This window comes from Xenopus laevis, chromosome 4L (genome assembly GCF_017654675.1).
Source record: "Xenopus laevis strain J_2021 chromosome 4L, Xenopus_laevis_v10.1, whole genome shotgun sequence".
Classification (NCBI taxonomy): domain Eukaryota; kingdom Metazoa; phylum Chordata; class Amphibia; order Anura; family Pipidae; genus Xenopus; species Xenopus laevis.
Window position 1 is genome coordinate 145,027,731 of NC_054377.1, and position 13,880 is coordinate 145,041,610.

The following is a 13,880-nucleotide window of genomic DNA, read 5'->3' on the forward strand; positions in this document are numbered from 1 at the left end:
ACCACCCGTCACAGCCGGCCAGCTAAACCCCAACCCTGGCACACTAGTGTAACACGGTACCTCAGAAGATGTAGTAGATCAGCTGAGCGACGATGGAGAAAGTCACGAACTGATCCTGATTTCATCCACTTCAAATTCATGCTCTCTTGCTATAACCGAGCTCTATCATTAGCCAAAGAACAATACTTCTCTTATCTAATATCTACTATGTCCTCCAAACCACAGCAGCTGTTTGCCACATTTAACTCACTCCTATGCCCCCCTCCACCTCCTCCACCTATTAATGTTACTGCCCAAGACCTTGCTCATTTCTTTAATGAAAAAATCGATCTCATTAGGCTGAGCATACCGTCCGACAACAATCTCAGACCAACGTGCAGTCCACTCACATCTACTTTGCACTCCTTCACCCCTGCAACTCTAGAGGAAGTCAGCAAACTTCTAGCCAGCTCAAAACCCACCACCTGCTCCCTTGACCCCATACCCTCTCGCCTTCTCCACCCAATCTCTGATACACTCTCTCCTGCACTTACCCACCTATTCAATCTTTCACTCTCTACTGGTACCTTTCCATCATTATACAAACAAGCACTAATCACTCCTATCCTCAAAAAACCTTCCCTTGATCCCAGCTCTCCCACTAACTATCGACCGGTCTCCCTTCTTCCATTCGCCTCCAAATTACTAGAAAGGCTTGTTTATAAACGCCTGATCCAGCATCTCACTCACAACTCCCTCCTCGACCCCTTGCAATCTGGCTTCCGCCCATCACACTCGACTGAAACTGCCCTCACCAAAGTAACCAATGATCTTCTATTGGCAAAGTCTAAAGGTCATTATTCCATTCTAATTCTACTAGATCTCTCTGCAGCCTTTGACACAGTTGACCACACACTCCTCCTTGACATTCTACACTCAGCTGGCATTCGGGACACTGCTCTTTCATGGTTTACATCTTATCTGTCTGACCGTTCCTTTAAAGTTTCCTTCTCTAACTCTACTTCTACTACTTTCCCACTCTCTGTTGGAGTTCCTCAAGGCTCTGTTCTTGGCCCCCTGCTGTTCTCGCTCTATACAACTTCACTAGGAAAACTCATTCAGTCATTTGGACTTCAGTATCACCTTTATGCTGATGACACCCAACTCTACTTGTCTACTCCTGATCTTTCTAATTCTGTCCTTTCCCAAGTCACAGACTGTCTTTCTGCTGTCTCCTCCTGGATGTCACAGCGCCACCTGAAACTGAACCTTTCTAAAACAGAACTCATCATATTTCCTCCAAGATCTTCCCCTGTCCCTCAGATATCACTCACCGTAAACAACACCACCTTTCATTCCACCACACAGGCACGCTGCCTAGGAGTTATCTTAGACTCTCATCTGTCTTTTTCACCACACATTCAAACACTTGCAAAATCTTGCCGTATTCAACTGCGCAACATTGCTCGAATACGACCCTATCTCAGTTCAGAATCAACTAAAACACTGATTCAGTCTCTCATCATCTCCCGCCTTGATTACTGCAACTTACTCCTCACAGGTATTCCAACAAGTCACCTTTCACAACTCCAATCTGTTCTAAACGTGGCCGCTAGACTCATTCATCTAGCTCGCCGCTCAACATCAGCTGCTCCCATTTGTATGTCCCTTCACTGGCTCCCAATCTCTTCTAGAATCAAATTCAAATTACTTACACTCACATTCAAGGCCCTTAATAATGAAACCCCTCCCTATATTTCATCTCTAATCTCCAAATACACTCCTTCACGAAACCTACGCTCTGCTTCTGATCTTCGCCTCACTTCTCCTCTGGTCACTTCTGCCCATTCTCGTCTACAAGACTTCTCTCGGGCTTCTGCTTTTCTCTGGAACTCTCTGCCACAAGCTGTCAGACTTTCTCCTTCCTTCCAAACTTTCAAGCGCTCCTTAAAGACCCATCTGTTTAAAGAGGCCTATTCGTTGTACCTTAATTAATCATTGCTGTATCAAAAATGACAAAGTGTTTATATAATCCTAATGTCTCAATTGTACCCTAACCTTTTAGTTTGTAAACCCCATTGTACTCTGTAATCCTTGTCTGTTAGCCACCATTTATTCCCTGTTTGCTATAACTGCAGTAAAGCACTGCGTATCTTGACAGCGCTATATAAATAAATGATGATGATGATGATGATGATGAATTATGGAGAACTATAAATTCCATGGCCACTAAAGCAAATAAAGTTCTTTCGTGTATAAAAAAAAAGGCATTAACTCAAGGGATGAAAACATAATTCTGCCTCTTTATAGGTCCCTGGTGAGGCCTCATCTGGAGTATGGGGGCAGTTATGGGCTCTAGTCCATAGAATAGCCACTTTTGAGGGGACATGACTTGGGGCAGCTGGGAAATTGTCAATATGTCTAAGAGGGATATAAATGAGCTGGAGATAGTGCAGAGACCAAGTGCAACTAAACTGGTCAGAGGGATGGAAGACTTAAATTGTGAGGGGAGACTGTCATGGATGAGGTTGTTTCCTTGGAAAATAGACATGATTACTCTTTACAAGTACATTATAAACAGATAAAGGGGTATTTATTATCCTATACAGGGTTGTTTGTGTATGAGTAATAGCAAGGTTACCTATTAGACCCCAGCAAGAATTGAACTCACAATCCCTGATTTACAAGACCAGTGCTTTTACCACTGAGCTATGGGGCCAGGAGCTGCTCAATGTGCAGTCCTCAATATTTACAAAATGGCTTACTTTCATTACACAGCCCTGGAAAAGTAAATTCTGAGAGTGGCACATGATCTTTCTTCAGCCAATTATTTCTTCTAGACATGGAGCCTGGATGTCTCATTGAGACTTTTGCATTTCAGAACCCTGCGTCGAATTGGGGGCCCACTGGAGCTGCTGCCTTTATGGGCCCCCACACCCGTTCCCGGGGCCTGACCACAGTCACAATGCCTACTGAGTACTAACCAAGCTTAGCTCTGTGATTGCCAAACCTTTTTACTTTATTTTTCAGGATTCATTGAGGTCTAGAATGGAGCCAAGAGACTGGAGAATTGCTAATGTGGTGCTGCTGTTCAGTGGCCTACAGTTCCTAAAATCTATAGGCCAGAGAGTCTGAAGTCATAAGGGTTAATAATGGCAGTGCCATTCTGTGGCCACTAAAGCAAATAAAGTTCTTTCGTGTATAAAAAAGGGCATTAACTCAATGGATGAAAACATAATTCTGCCTCTTTATAGGTCCCTGGTGAGGCCTCATCTGGAGTATGGGGGCAGTTTTGGACTCCAGTCCTTAAGAGGGATATAAATGAGCTGGAGAGAGTGCAGAGACTAAGTGCAACTAAACTGGTTAGAGGGAGGGAAGACTTAAATTATGAGGGGAGACTGTGAAAGATGAGGTTGTTTACTTGGAGAATAGCCACTTTTGAGGGGACATGATTGCTCTTTACAAGTACATTAGAGGACATTATAGTGAGATTATCATACGCAAGGTTGTTTGTGTAAATTAAAAAATAGTAATACCTGTTAGGCCCCAGCGAGAATTGAACTCGCGACCCCTGGTTTACAAGACCAGTGCTCTAACCACTGAGCTATGGAGCCAGTTGTTATGGAAGGTGCCTTGTTCAATATTTACAAGATGTGTTTCTTTCATTACACAGCCGTGGAAAAGTAAATTCTGGGAGTGGCACATGATCTTCCTTCAGCCAATTCTTTCTTCTAGACATGGAGCCTGGATGTCTCAAGGAAACCTTTGCATTTCTGAACCCGGCGTCAGATCGGGGGCCTACTGGAGCTGCTGCCTTTATGGGCCCCGAAAACCCTACCTGGGGCCTGGCCACAGCCACAATGCCTACTGAGTACTAACCAAGCTTAGCTCTGTGATTGCCAAACCTTTTTACTTTATTTTTCAGGATTCATTGAGGTCTAGAATGGAGCCAAGAGACTGGAGAATTGCTAATGTGGTGCTGCTGTTCAGTGGCCTACAGTTCCTAAAATCTATAGGCCAGAGAGTCTGAAGTCATAAGGGTTAATAAAGGATATGATACATTACAAATCACAATACCATAAGACTGGGAGGTAACTGCGGGCAGAAGAGACACAAGCCTAGGGCACAACTGGGGGGCAGGGTGCTGGACATATACCTTTTCTGAATGCCATTCACTAGTTTTTATCTGTCTCAAGTCCAATGCACCAAATCTGCCCACTCACCCCAATGTGCTGATGGGGATTTGGTGAGCGAGTTGCAGAGGGAAATGTCTCTATTTTTGTTGATACTAAATTATAGAGAACTAAAAGTTCCATGAAGAATTCTGCCACTTTTCAGAGTGATCTGAGTTCATTGGAAAACCGGGCAGCAAATGAGGTTCAAGGTTGAAAAATGCAGGTTATGCACTTTGGTAGAAATAATATAAATGCAAGTTATACACTAAATAGCAGTGTGTTGGGAGTTTCTTTACTTGAGAAGGGTCTGGGGATTGTTGTGGATAACAAGTTGTCTAATTCCAGGCAGTGTCATTCTGTGGCTACTAAAGCAAATAAAGTTCTTGTATAAAAAGGGCATTAACTCAAGGGATGAAAACATAATTCTGCCTCTTTAAAGGTCCCTGGTGAGGCCTCATCTGGAGTATGGGGGGCAGTTTTGGACTCCAGTCTTTAAGAGGGATATAAATGAGCTGGAGAGAGTGCAGAGACTAAGTGCAACTAAACTGGTTAGAGGGAGGGAAGAGTTAAATTATGAGGTTGTGTACTTGGAGAATAGCCACTTTTGAGGGGACATGATTGCTCTTTACAAGTACATAAGAGGACATTATAGTGAGATAAAGGGGTATCTTTTATCATATGCAGAGTTGTTTGTGTGAATTAAAAATCATTGATACCTGTTAGGCCCCAGCGAGAATTGTACTCGCAACCCCTGGTCTACAAGACCAGTGCTCTAACCACTGAGCTATGGAGCCAGTTGTTACTAAAGGTGCCTTGTTCAATATTTACAAGATGTATTTCTTTCATTACACAGCCGTGGAAAAGTAAATTCTGGGAGTGGCACAAATTCAAGGGATGGAAACATAATTCTGCCTCTATATAGGTCCCTGGTGAGGCCTCATCTGGAGTATGGGGGCAGTTTTGGACTCCAGTCCTTAAGAGGGATATAAATGAGCTGGAGAGAGTGCAGAGACTAAGGGGCAAATTCACTAAGAATCGAAGTTGCGCCAGGCGCAACTTCGCCGCACTTCGCCAGGCGAATTTTCGCCAGCACTACGCAAATTCACTAAAATGCGTAGTTGCGCACAGGGGTAGCGAAAGGTTGCGGAGTTGCGCTAGCGTTGTTTCGCTATATAAAGCGAAGTTGCGCTAGCGAAGGCTAATTTGCATACGGCGCGAAATTCAAATTTCAATGGAGGAACACGTATCTGCACTACAAATGCCTAGAAAACCTTCAAATCAGCCAATAAAAATTTTATTTTGCCCTACACATGTGCCCACTGTCTAGGTAAGTTGCCATGAGTCAGGAAATGTAGGGGGGAGGAAGGGGAGCCCCAAAAAATTTTCGATCTTTTTCAGCCTATCACCCGTCATGTAGAAAACACGCCAGCGTTTTTTGGGACTAGAAAAAATGTTGACTTTTTTTGAAACAATCCCTATCTACTCTATTGCGCTTCGCCAGGTCTGAGGTGGCGAAGGAAGTCTAGCGTAAAAGGTAGCGTTCGCTACACTGCGCAAGTTAGTGAATTTGCGTAGTTTCGTCGCTAGCGAAGATTCGCCTGGCGTAAGGTTGCGAAGTAACACTAGCCAGCGTTTGTTAGTGAATTTGCGCAGTAGCGAAAATGGCCAACGCTAGCGAATTAACGCTAGCGTTCGGCGCTTCGCGCTTTAGTGAATTTGCCCCTAAGTGCAACTAAACTGGTTAGAGGGAGGGAAGACTTAAATTATGAGGGGAGACTGTCAAGGATGAGGTTGTTTCCTTGGAGAATAGACATGATTACTCTTTATAAGTACATTATAAACAGATATTTATTATCCTACGCAGGGTTGTTTGTGTATGAGTAATATCAAGGTTATCTATTAGTCCCCAGCGAGAATTGAATTCATAACTCCTGGTTTACACAAGACCATTGCTCCAAACACTGAGCTATGGGGCAAGGTGCTGGGGGCACCACTGGGAGCAACATCCAAGGGGTTGGTTGGTTCATGTTGCTCATGAGTTACTGGTTGGGGATCACTGGACTAGAGTTAAAGAACTTTCATTTGAAGCAGAGCAGAGGGTTCTTTATGTAGAGGACAGTGAGGTTGGGGAATGCCCTGCCGGATGATGTTGTGATGTCTGATTCTATGAATGCCTTAAAGAGAGGTTTGGATTATCTCTTTAACAATCATATTATCCAAGACTATTTTTTTTTTTTTTTAAAACAAATTAACTATGTCAGAAGATATGTCAGAATGACATGTTTATAATTATTGAGCCGTCACCCTTTTCAAATATTAGTATTACACTGGTTTTCTACAACCCATTGGTATTGTACCATGCAATGTTGGAATGCTTAGTGCTACAGAAATGTATTGGAGAAATCTGAATTACATACTGTATTCCCCCTGTTGATTCAATAGGGAAGAAAAGATTCTAGCTATCTGTATCTGTCCCAGTGGCTGCACAGATCCTATCTGATCCCCATTGTAAGCAGCAGTCCTGTCCTGCTTTATGGCAGCTGAGATTCTAGCTATCTGTATAACAGAGAATTCTGTCACAGCTGCTATCCTTTAAAACTACAATATTTTACTGCTTTCCACTTGATGGAGCTGTTGTTGCATAGGAGTGATGCATTAAAATAAAAAGTATATTTTATATCCCATGACCATGGTTAATTTATTCCAACCCTAATTACATACAGCACTATGGTTCGTGCCACACCAATCTGCATTTGAACCCCAGGGTCTCTACATTGCCTCGTATCATGTGCAACAAGCGCTTCATTGCCTTAATATTCTGTATTGCTGACTCCCCGGACTATCGGTCGTGGCATGGAAATCAAGAATGAGCTGACGCCCGGGAGGATATCTGCCGACTGATTTTATTCATGGTTTCCTGAAGCAAGAATAGAGCAAATAATGAATACTAAGATGCAAATGAATGATCTGCTGCTGCAGCATGATCTGATATTCCTTGCCTGGAATGTTGCTAAAATAGGGATTTGGGGATAGTTATCAAATGGGAACGATCCCATTCCATGGGCAGTTGGTCTCACACAATAAGTATCACTCGGGGATTAGTTATATGTTACTGTCAGCCCCTGACAGCACAGAAACCTCTTCCACTGGGAGAAAGATCAGACTATGAATCTTATAAAAGGCTTATCTGTCTTGCAGCACCTTGGGATATTCATGGCTCATAGTTTTATGGTATCATTTTATGCGCATGCTATGAGCAAAGTTAGGGGACTGTTTCTACTAAATTGTGTTTCTTACAGGCAAATGTCTGCTACAGTTTTATAGAACCTCTCTGTACAATAGGAAAAACAGGTATATGGGACTGTTCCTGCTGAATTCTTCTAGGGCAGGGATCCCCAACCTTTAGAACCCGTGAGCAACATTCAGAAAAATAATCACCTGCTTTGAGGACATGGAGAGCAACATTCAAGGAGTTGGAGAGCAACATGTTGCTCACGAGCTACTGGTTGGGGACCACTGTTCTAGGGAATACCTATGCTGCCATCGTTTTATGGGATCTCTCTGTACAGACTATGAGCAAATTTAGTCGGCTGTTCATGCTGAATTGTGCTTAGTACAGAGGAATACCTATGCTGCCATAGTTTTATGGGATCTCACTGTACAGACTATGAGCAAACTTAGGGGCTGTTCCTGCTGAATTGTGCTTAGTACAGGGAATACCTATACTGCCATAGTTTTATGGGATCTATCTGTACAGAATATGAGCAAACTTAGGGGCTGTTCCTGCTGAATTGTGCTTAGTACAGGGGAATACCTATGCTGCCATAGTTTTATGGGATCTCACTGTACAGAATATGAGCAAACTTAGGGGGATGTTCCTGCTAAATTGTGCTTAGTACAGGAAAAGGGGAAAGGTTTTTTACCGACGAGAATTATGTACTTAAATCCCAAGAACCAAAATGCAAAATAAGGGTGTAATTGAACAATAACAAAATAACAGAATAAGAGAAAATTACAAATAGTGATAAGCGGAACTCTAACATTTGAATAAGTTGGCAAACATTCGAGTTTGGTAATTTTGTAAACTTTTATAACTTATAGCAATTTTAAAGCAAAAAAAAAAAAAATGGAATTTGAAACAAGGTGACAGGGGAAACTCATTTTTAGCCAACTGTATCCAGTACCCCCTACTGTAAATGATAAAGATTTCAGAAGTGACTGAGGGGTTCTGTGACCATATAAAGACACAAGGCTGCAGGCTGAGTTATACAGGGAACTCTGAGTATCACTCATGTATTATAAGGGATAATGTACCCCCTACTGTAAATGATAAGGATATTAGAAGTCACTGAGGGGTTGTTCTGTGACCATATAAAGGCACAAGGCTGCAGGCTGAGTTATACAGGGAACTCTGAGTATCACTCATGTATTATAAGGGATAATGTACCCCCTACTGTAAATGATAAGGATATTAGAAGTCACTGAGGGGTTGTTCTGTGACCATATAAAGACACAAGGCTGCAGGCTGAGTTATACAGGGAACTCTGAGTATCACTCATGTATTATAAGGGATAATGTACCCCCTACTGTAAATGATAAGGATATTAGAAGTCACTGTGGGGTTGTTCTGTGACCATATAAAGGCACAAGGCTTCAGGCTGAGTTATACAGGGAACTCTGAGTATCACTCATGTATTATAAGGGATAATGTACCCCCTACTGTAAATGATAAGGATATTAGAAGTCACTGAAGGGTTATGTGACCATATAAAGGCACAAGGCTGCAGGCTGAGTTATACAGGGAACTCTGAGTATCACTCATGTATTATAAGGGATAATGTACCCCCTACTGTAAATGATAAGGATATTAGAAGTCACTGAAGGGTTATGTGACCATATAAAGGCACAAGGCTGCAGGCTGAGTTATACAGGGAACTCTGAGTATCACTCATGTATTATAAGGGATAATGTACCCCCTATCGTAATTATATTTTCCTCAAATAATAAATAATTAGTGCCAAGAGCCACAGAATATTCTGGGTTGACATAAAAGTACCATTTTAGTGATACTGTAGAGTCTGTGGTTTTGGGTTTCTCTTGAGTCAGTGCCACGGCACATGCAAATATAAAATGGGCAGCAGCATGGAAAGTGATAATACAGTTGTTTACAGGTTCTCATTTTTTTTCTTGTAGCGAATGAAGAATCGACTCCGTCAGCATTTTCGTTTGAGTGTCTGACAGCGGTGCCTCAAGGTTAATGTGAATTCTTCTCATCTTGTGCCAGCGAAGGTCACAAACAGGGGCAGTTTTATGTCTGGTCTGTCTTTTCCTTGTCTTTTTTTTTGCCACTAACAGATGCTTCCTAATTTGGCTGGGGAGTCACTAATGTGTAATAGTTCATTCAGATCGTCCGACATAAGGACACCACCTGCGAATAAACATCTTCCACTTTCTTAATCAAAACATGTTCAAACTTCAGGACGTAACTACAGAGGAAGCAGACCCTGCGGCTGCAAGGGGGCCCGGGAGGTATAGGGGCCCCTGGAGGCCCTAAATCATATACAATTTCAATAAATATTGGTAATACAGGTCAATATGAAAAAGACATTAAAAATTATTTTCTGTGGGATGTCACACCAAGCTAATATGGCAGCTGCTATCCTAAACAAACAGAGAGAGTTTCTAAAGCTTTTTACTCAGGTATGGTAAAACATTCTACAGAATAAATATAGCATTCTAGCTTGCACTATTGCAGCTAATCTATTGGCAATAAAATGCCTCTGTAGCTTTCCTTCTCCTTTAAATACCTGTAGGTACATAACACATAAGGTAGACCGTGGGTCTGTATTTTTAAAGGGATACTGTCATGGGAAAAAAAAAATTTTTCAAAATGAATCAGTTAATAGTGCTACTCCAGCAGATTTCTGCACTGAAATCCATTTCTCAAAAGAGCAAACAGATTTTTTTATATTCAATTTTGAAATCTGACATGGGGCTAGACATTTTGTCAATTTCCCAGCTGCCCCTGGTCATGTGACTTGTGCCTGCACTTTAGGAGAGAAATGCTTTCTGGCAGGCTGCAGTTTTTCCTTCTCAATGTAACTGAATGTGTCTCAGTGGGACATGGGTTTTTACTATTGAGTGTTGTTCTTAGATCTACCAGGCAGCTGTTATCTTGTGTTAGGGAGCTGCTATCTTGTTACCTTCCCATTGTTCTTTTGTTAGGCTGCTGGGGGGGGGGAAAGGGAGGGGGGTGATATCACTCCAACTTGCAGTACAGCATTAAAGAGTGATTGAAGTTTATCAGAGCACAAGTCACATGGCTTGGGGCAACTGGGAAATTGACAATATGTCTAGCCCCATGTCAGATTTCAAAATTGTATATAAAAAAATCTGTTTGCTCTTTTGAGAAATGGATTTCAGTGCAGAATTCTGCTGGAGCAGCACTATTAACTGATTCATTTTGAAAAAAAAATTTTTTTTATCAGTTCACCAGGTCTAAGCTGGCGAAAGGAAACTCTGGCGAAAGAGGTAAAGTTCTGTAAAACTGACACTTTAGTGAATCTATGGCCTGGCGGTAGAGTGCGAAACTGCTCTAGCGATGGTCTCTTTTGTTAGCGAATTATCCTCTATTCTGGCAAATTTTCACTAGCGACAGCCTCTTCGCCCTTTAGTAAATCTGCCCCATTAAGAGAATAATGTTAGGAAAGGGGGTAACTTGCAAGACCCCACACTATATCTCTATGTGCATGCTGGGATTATTTTAAAGGATAAGTAAACATATAAAATAAGTGAATGTAAAATTGATGAGAGTGCTATTCTAAGCACTATTGTCATTTATATTCATTATTTATTTTCTTTTTATTCCAAGATATTAAGGGATAAATGTGCTGTTAATATGAATGAATTTATTTCCAACAGCGCCACCTGCTGGTCAGTTTCCCACAGTGTGAGCCGGGGGGCCCACCAGGTTTTTTCCTGGTGTCTCGCTGGCCCAGTCCAACCCAAGTGGGCCTCACACACCCCAGTTCAACCCTGGAGGCTTTATGCAACTGTGTTCAACATGAGTACAATGAATAAAGCTTGTGTTATAATATGTTACTTTCATTTTACCACTTCATTGGTTCTTTAGAGTATTTGTGGGAGGAGGAACTCCTCCTTATCTGTAAGCATGAGACCACATGCTCTGGGATGGGAGGGGCTGGTTATAAAGAGCTTGATTTTTTTCATTGCTTTTTATTTCACTGATTTCTCCGTTGATTTTAACAGGAACAAACAAATGTTTCTTCTAATGGAAAGAGTTCTGTGCTGACCGATGAGCAATTCCAATATAAGTATAGGGGAGACATCTCATGCCCAGAATGTCTTGTAAGTTGAAAACGGTGGACGTTTTGAAGGAGTAATCAACCCCATACGTGAAATAAAAAAGGCTTTAAGGCAAAGAGCCATCATTTCATTTTCTCCCCGTTTCCTAGTTTTCTTTCAAACAGAAAGTCCGGTGCCAGAGTGGGATAAAACTGTCAGTCTGAAGGATTCGGTTTTCTCAGACGGGGGTTCAACTATAAAATTGCTTCAAACTCCGCTTGTCTTTAAATCTCAAGGCAATAATTCTCCATGTACCGGGATACTAAAGGGAAATAGATCATCCTCTCATTCTAAGCCTGCAGCTTCCCAGCACCTGGCTGCGTTCGATAGGCCATTTAGTTTGCCAAAAGCATCCAAGGCCAGGGTTATAGGGAAAGTGAGATGGTTTCTGGCCTGATGTGTAATTTTAAAAATGTAAATAAGCACATGGGGCCACATTTTATAAGACTCATGGAACCAGAGAGTGTTTTGGGGCGGATTTATCAAGGGTTGAAGTGAAAATTCGAATGAAAGAAATTCAAATTTCAAGCTATTTTTTGTGTACTTCGACCAGGGCCGCCATTAGAAATCACGGGGCCCCGTACAACAAAATTTGTGGGGCCCCCTGGGCCCCGCCCACACTGACGACCAAGCTCCACCCCATATCCCGCCCACTCCACATCGCAGTTAAAAGACCACACAGACATCAGCGCTAAAAAAGTAACCCCCCCCACACAAGTTGTAAAAAGCTATTGATGGTCAGGGCCCCCTTATAAAAAATTGGGGCCCCAAAAAAAAAAAATTTTAATTTCTTTTTTTTTTTTTTAAAAAAACATTGGTGGCAGGGGCCCCCTTATAAGTTAAAAAAAACTTGGGGCCCCAACAAAAAAATGTAAAAAAAAACGAACATTGGTGGCAGGGGCCCCCTTATAAGTTAAAAACAAATTGGGGCCCCAAAAAAAAATTTGAAAAAAAAATAATTTTTTTTTGAAAAAAAAAAACCATTGGCGGCAGGGGCCCCCTTTATAAGTTAAAAAAAATTGGAATCCCCCCAAAAAAAGTAAAAAAAAATTTTTTTTTTGAAAAAAAAAACATTGGTGGCAGGGGCCCCCTTATAAGTTAAAAAAAACTTGGGGCCCCAACAAAAAAAATGTAAAAAAAATACAAACATTGGTGGCAGGGGCCCCCTTATAAGTTAAAAACAAATTGGGGCCCCAAAAAAAAATTTGAAAAAAAAATAATTTTTTTTTGAAAAAAAAAACATTGGCGGCAGGGGCCCCCTTATAAGTTAAAAAAAAATTGGAATCCCCCCAAAAAAAGTAAAAAAAATATTTTTTTTGAAAAAAAAAACATTGGCGGCAGGGGCCCCCTTATAAGTTAAAAACAAATTGGGACCCCAAAAAAAATGTAAAAAAAAATTATTTTTGAAAAAAAAAACTGGTGACAGGGGCCCCCTTACAAGTTAAAAAAAATCGGGGCCGCCAAAAAAAAATTTAATTTTTTTTTAAAAAAAACAAAAAAACAAAAAAAACAATGGTGGCAAGGGGCCCCTTACGAGTTAAAAAAAAAAATTGAGGCCCCAAAAAAAATGTTTTAAAAAAAAGATTGGTCGCAGGGGCCTATAGAATATTAAAATAATACATTGGTGGCCAGGGGATTAAAAAAAAAAAACACAAACTGGTGTTCAGTAGAATTGAACTCATGGCTTCAGTACTTCAACTTCGCCTCCTTTCGTGACTTCGGGTCTTTGCGCTGCTTCAGGACTTCAATTTCGGCTGTTTTCGTTACTTCGGGTCTTTTCGGCGCTTCGGGACTTCGGCTTTTTCCGTGACTTCGGGTCTTTTCGGTGCATCAGCTTCGGCTTTTCGGCACTTCCGCATTCGCATTTTTTTCGCACGTAGCGCAGCAATTTTTTGACCACACCCCTTTCTGTTGCCACACCCCCTAATTACCATGTTTGTTTTACAAAATTTGGCAGGTTATGAAAGTTTGAAAATATTTCTCCTTATAGGATAAGTGAACCTTTAAAATAAGCGAATGTAAAATTCACGAGGGGGCTATTCTAAGATATTTTGCAATGTATATTCATTATTTTTTTTATTATAGTTCCAAGATATTAAGGGATACATGAACTGTTAATATGAATGAATTATGTTACAACAGCGCCACCTGCTGGTCAGTTACCCACCAGTCTGACCACCAAGTAGTCAAGGACGTTGTCAGGAGAAAGAAAGAGGCTGCTCTGATGTTCTTCTGCTTAGGAAAAAAATTAGAAATCTTTCTCAAATCTTTCCTAAGCAGAAGAACATCAGAGCAGCCTCTTTCTCCTGACAATTTCCTTGACTACTTGCTGGTCAGACTGGTCGGAAAATGACCAGCAGG

The 13,880-nt window shown here is 41.4% G+C and overlaps 3 non-coding genes across 3 annotated transcripts; all 3 read right to left on the minus strand.

The window, feature by feature from the left end:
* Positions 1-2,625: 2,625 nt before the first annotated feature.
* Positions 2,626-2,698, minus strand: trnat-ugu. The gene has a single exon. It is a non-coding gene; the product is annotated as a tRNA-Thr (tRNA).
* Positions 2,699-3,520: 822 nt separating this feature from the next.
* Positions 3,521-3,593, minus strand: trnat-ugu. The gene has a single exon. It is a non-coding gene; the product is annotated as a tRNA-Thr (tRNA).
* Positions 3,594-4,875: 1,282 nt separating this feature from the next.
* trnat-ugu lies at positions 4,876-4,948 on the minus strand. The gene has a single exon. It is a non-coding gene; the product is annotated as a tRNA-Thr (tRNA).
* Between the last annotated feature and the right edge of the window lie 8,932 nt (positions 4,949-13,880).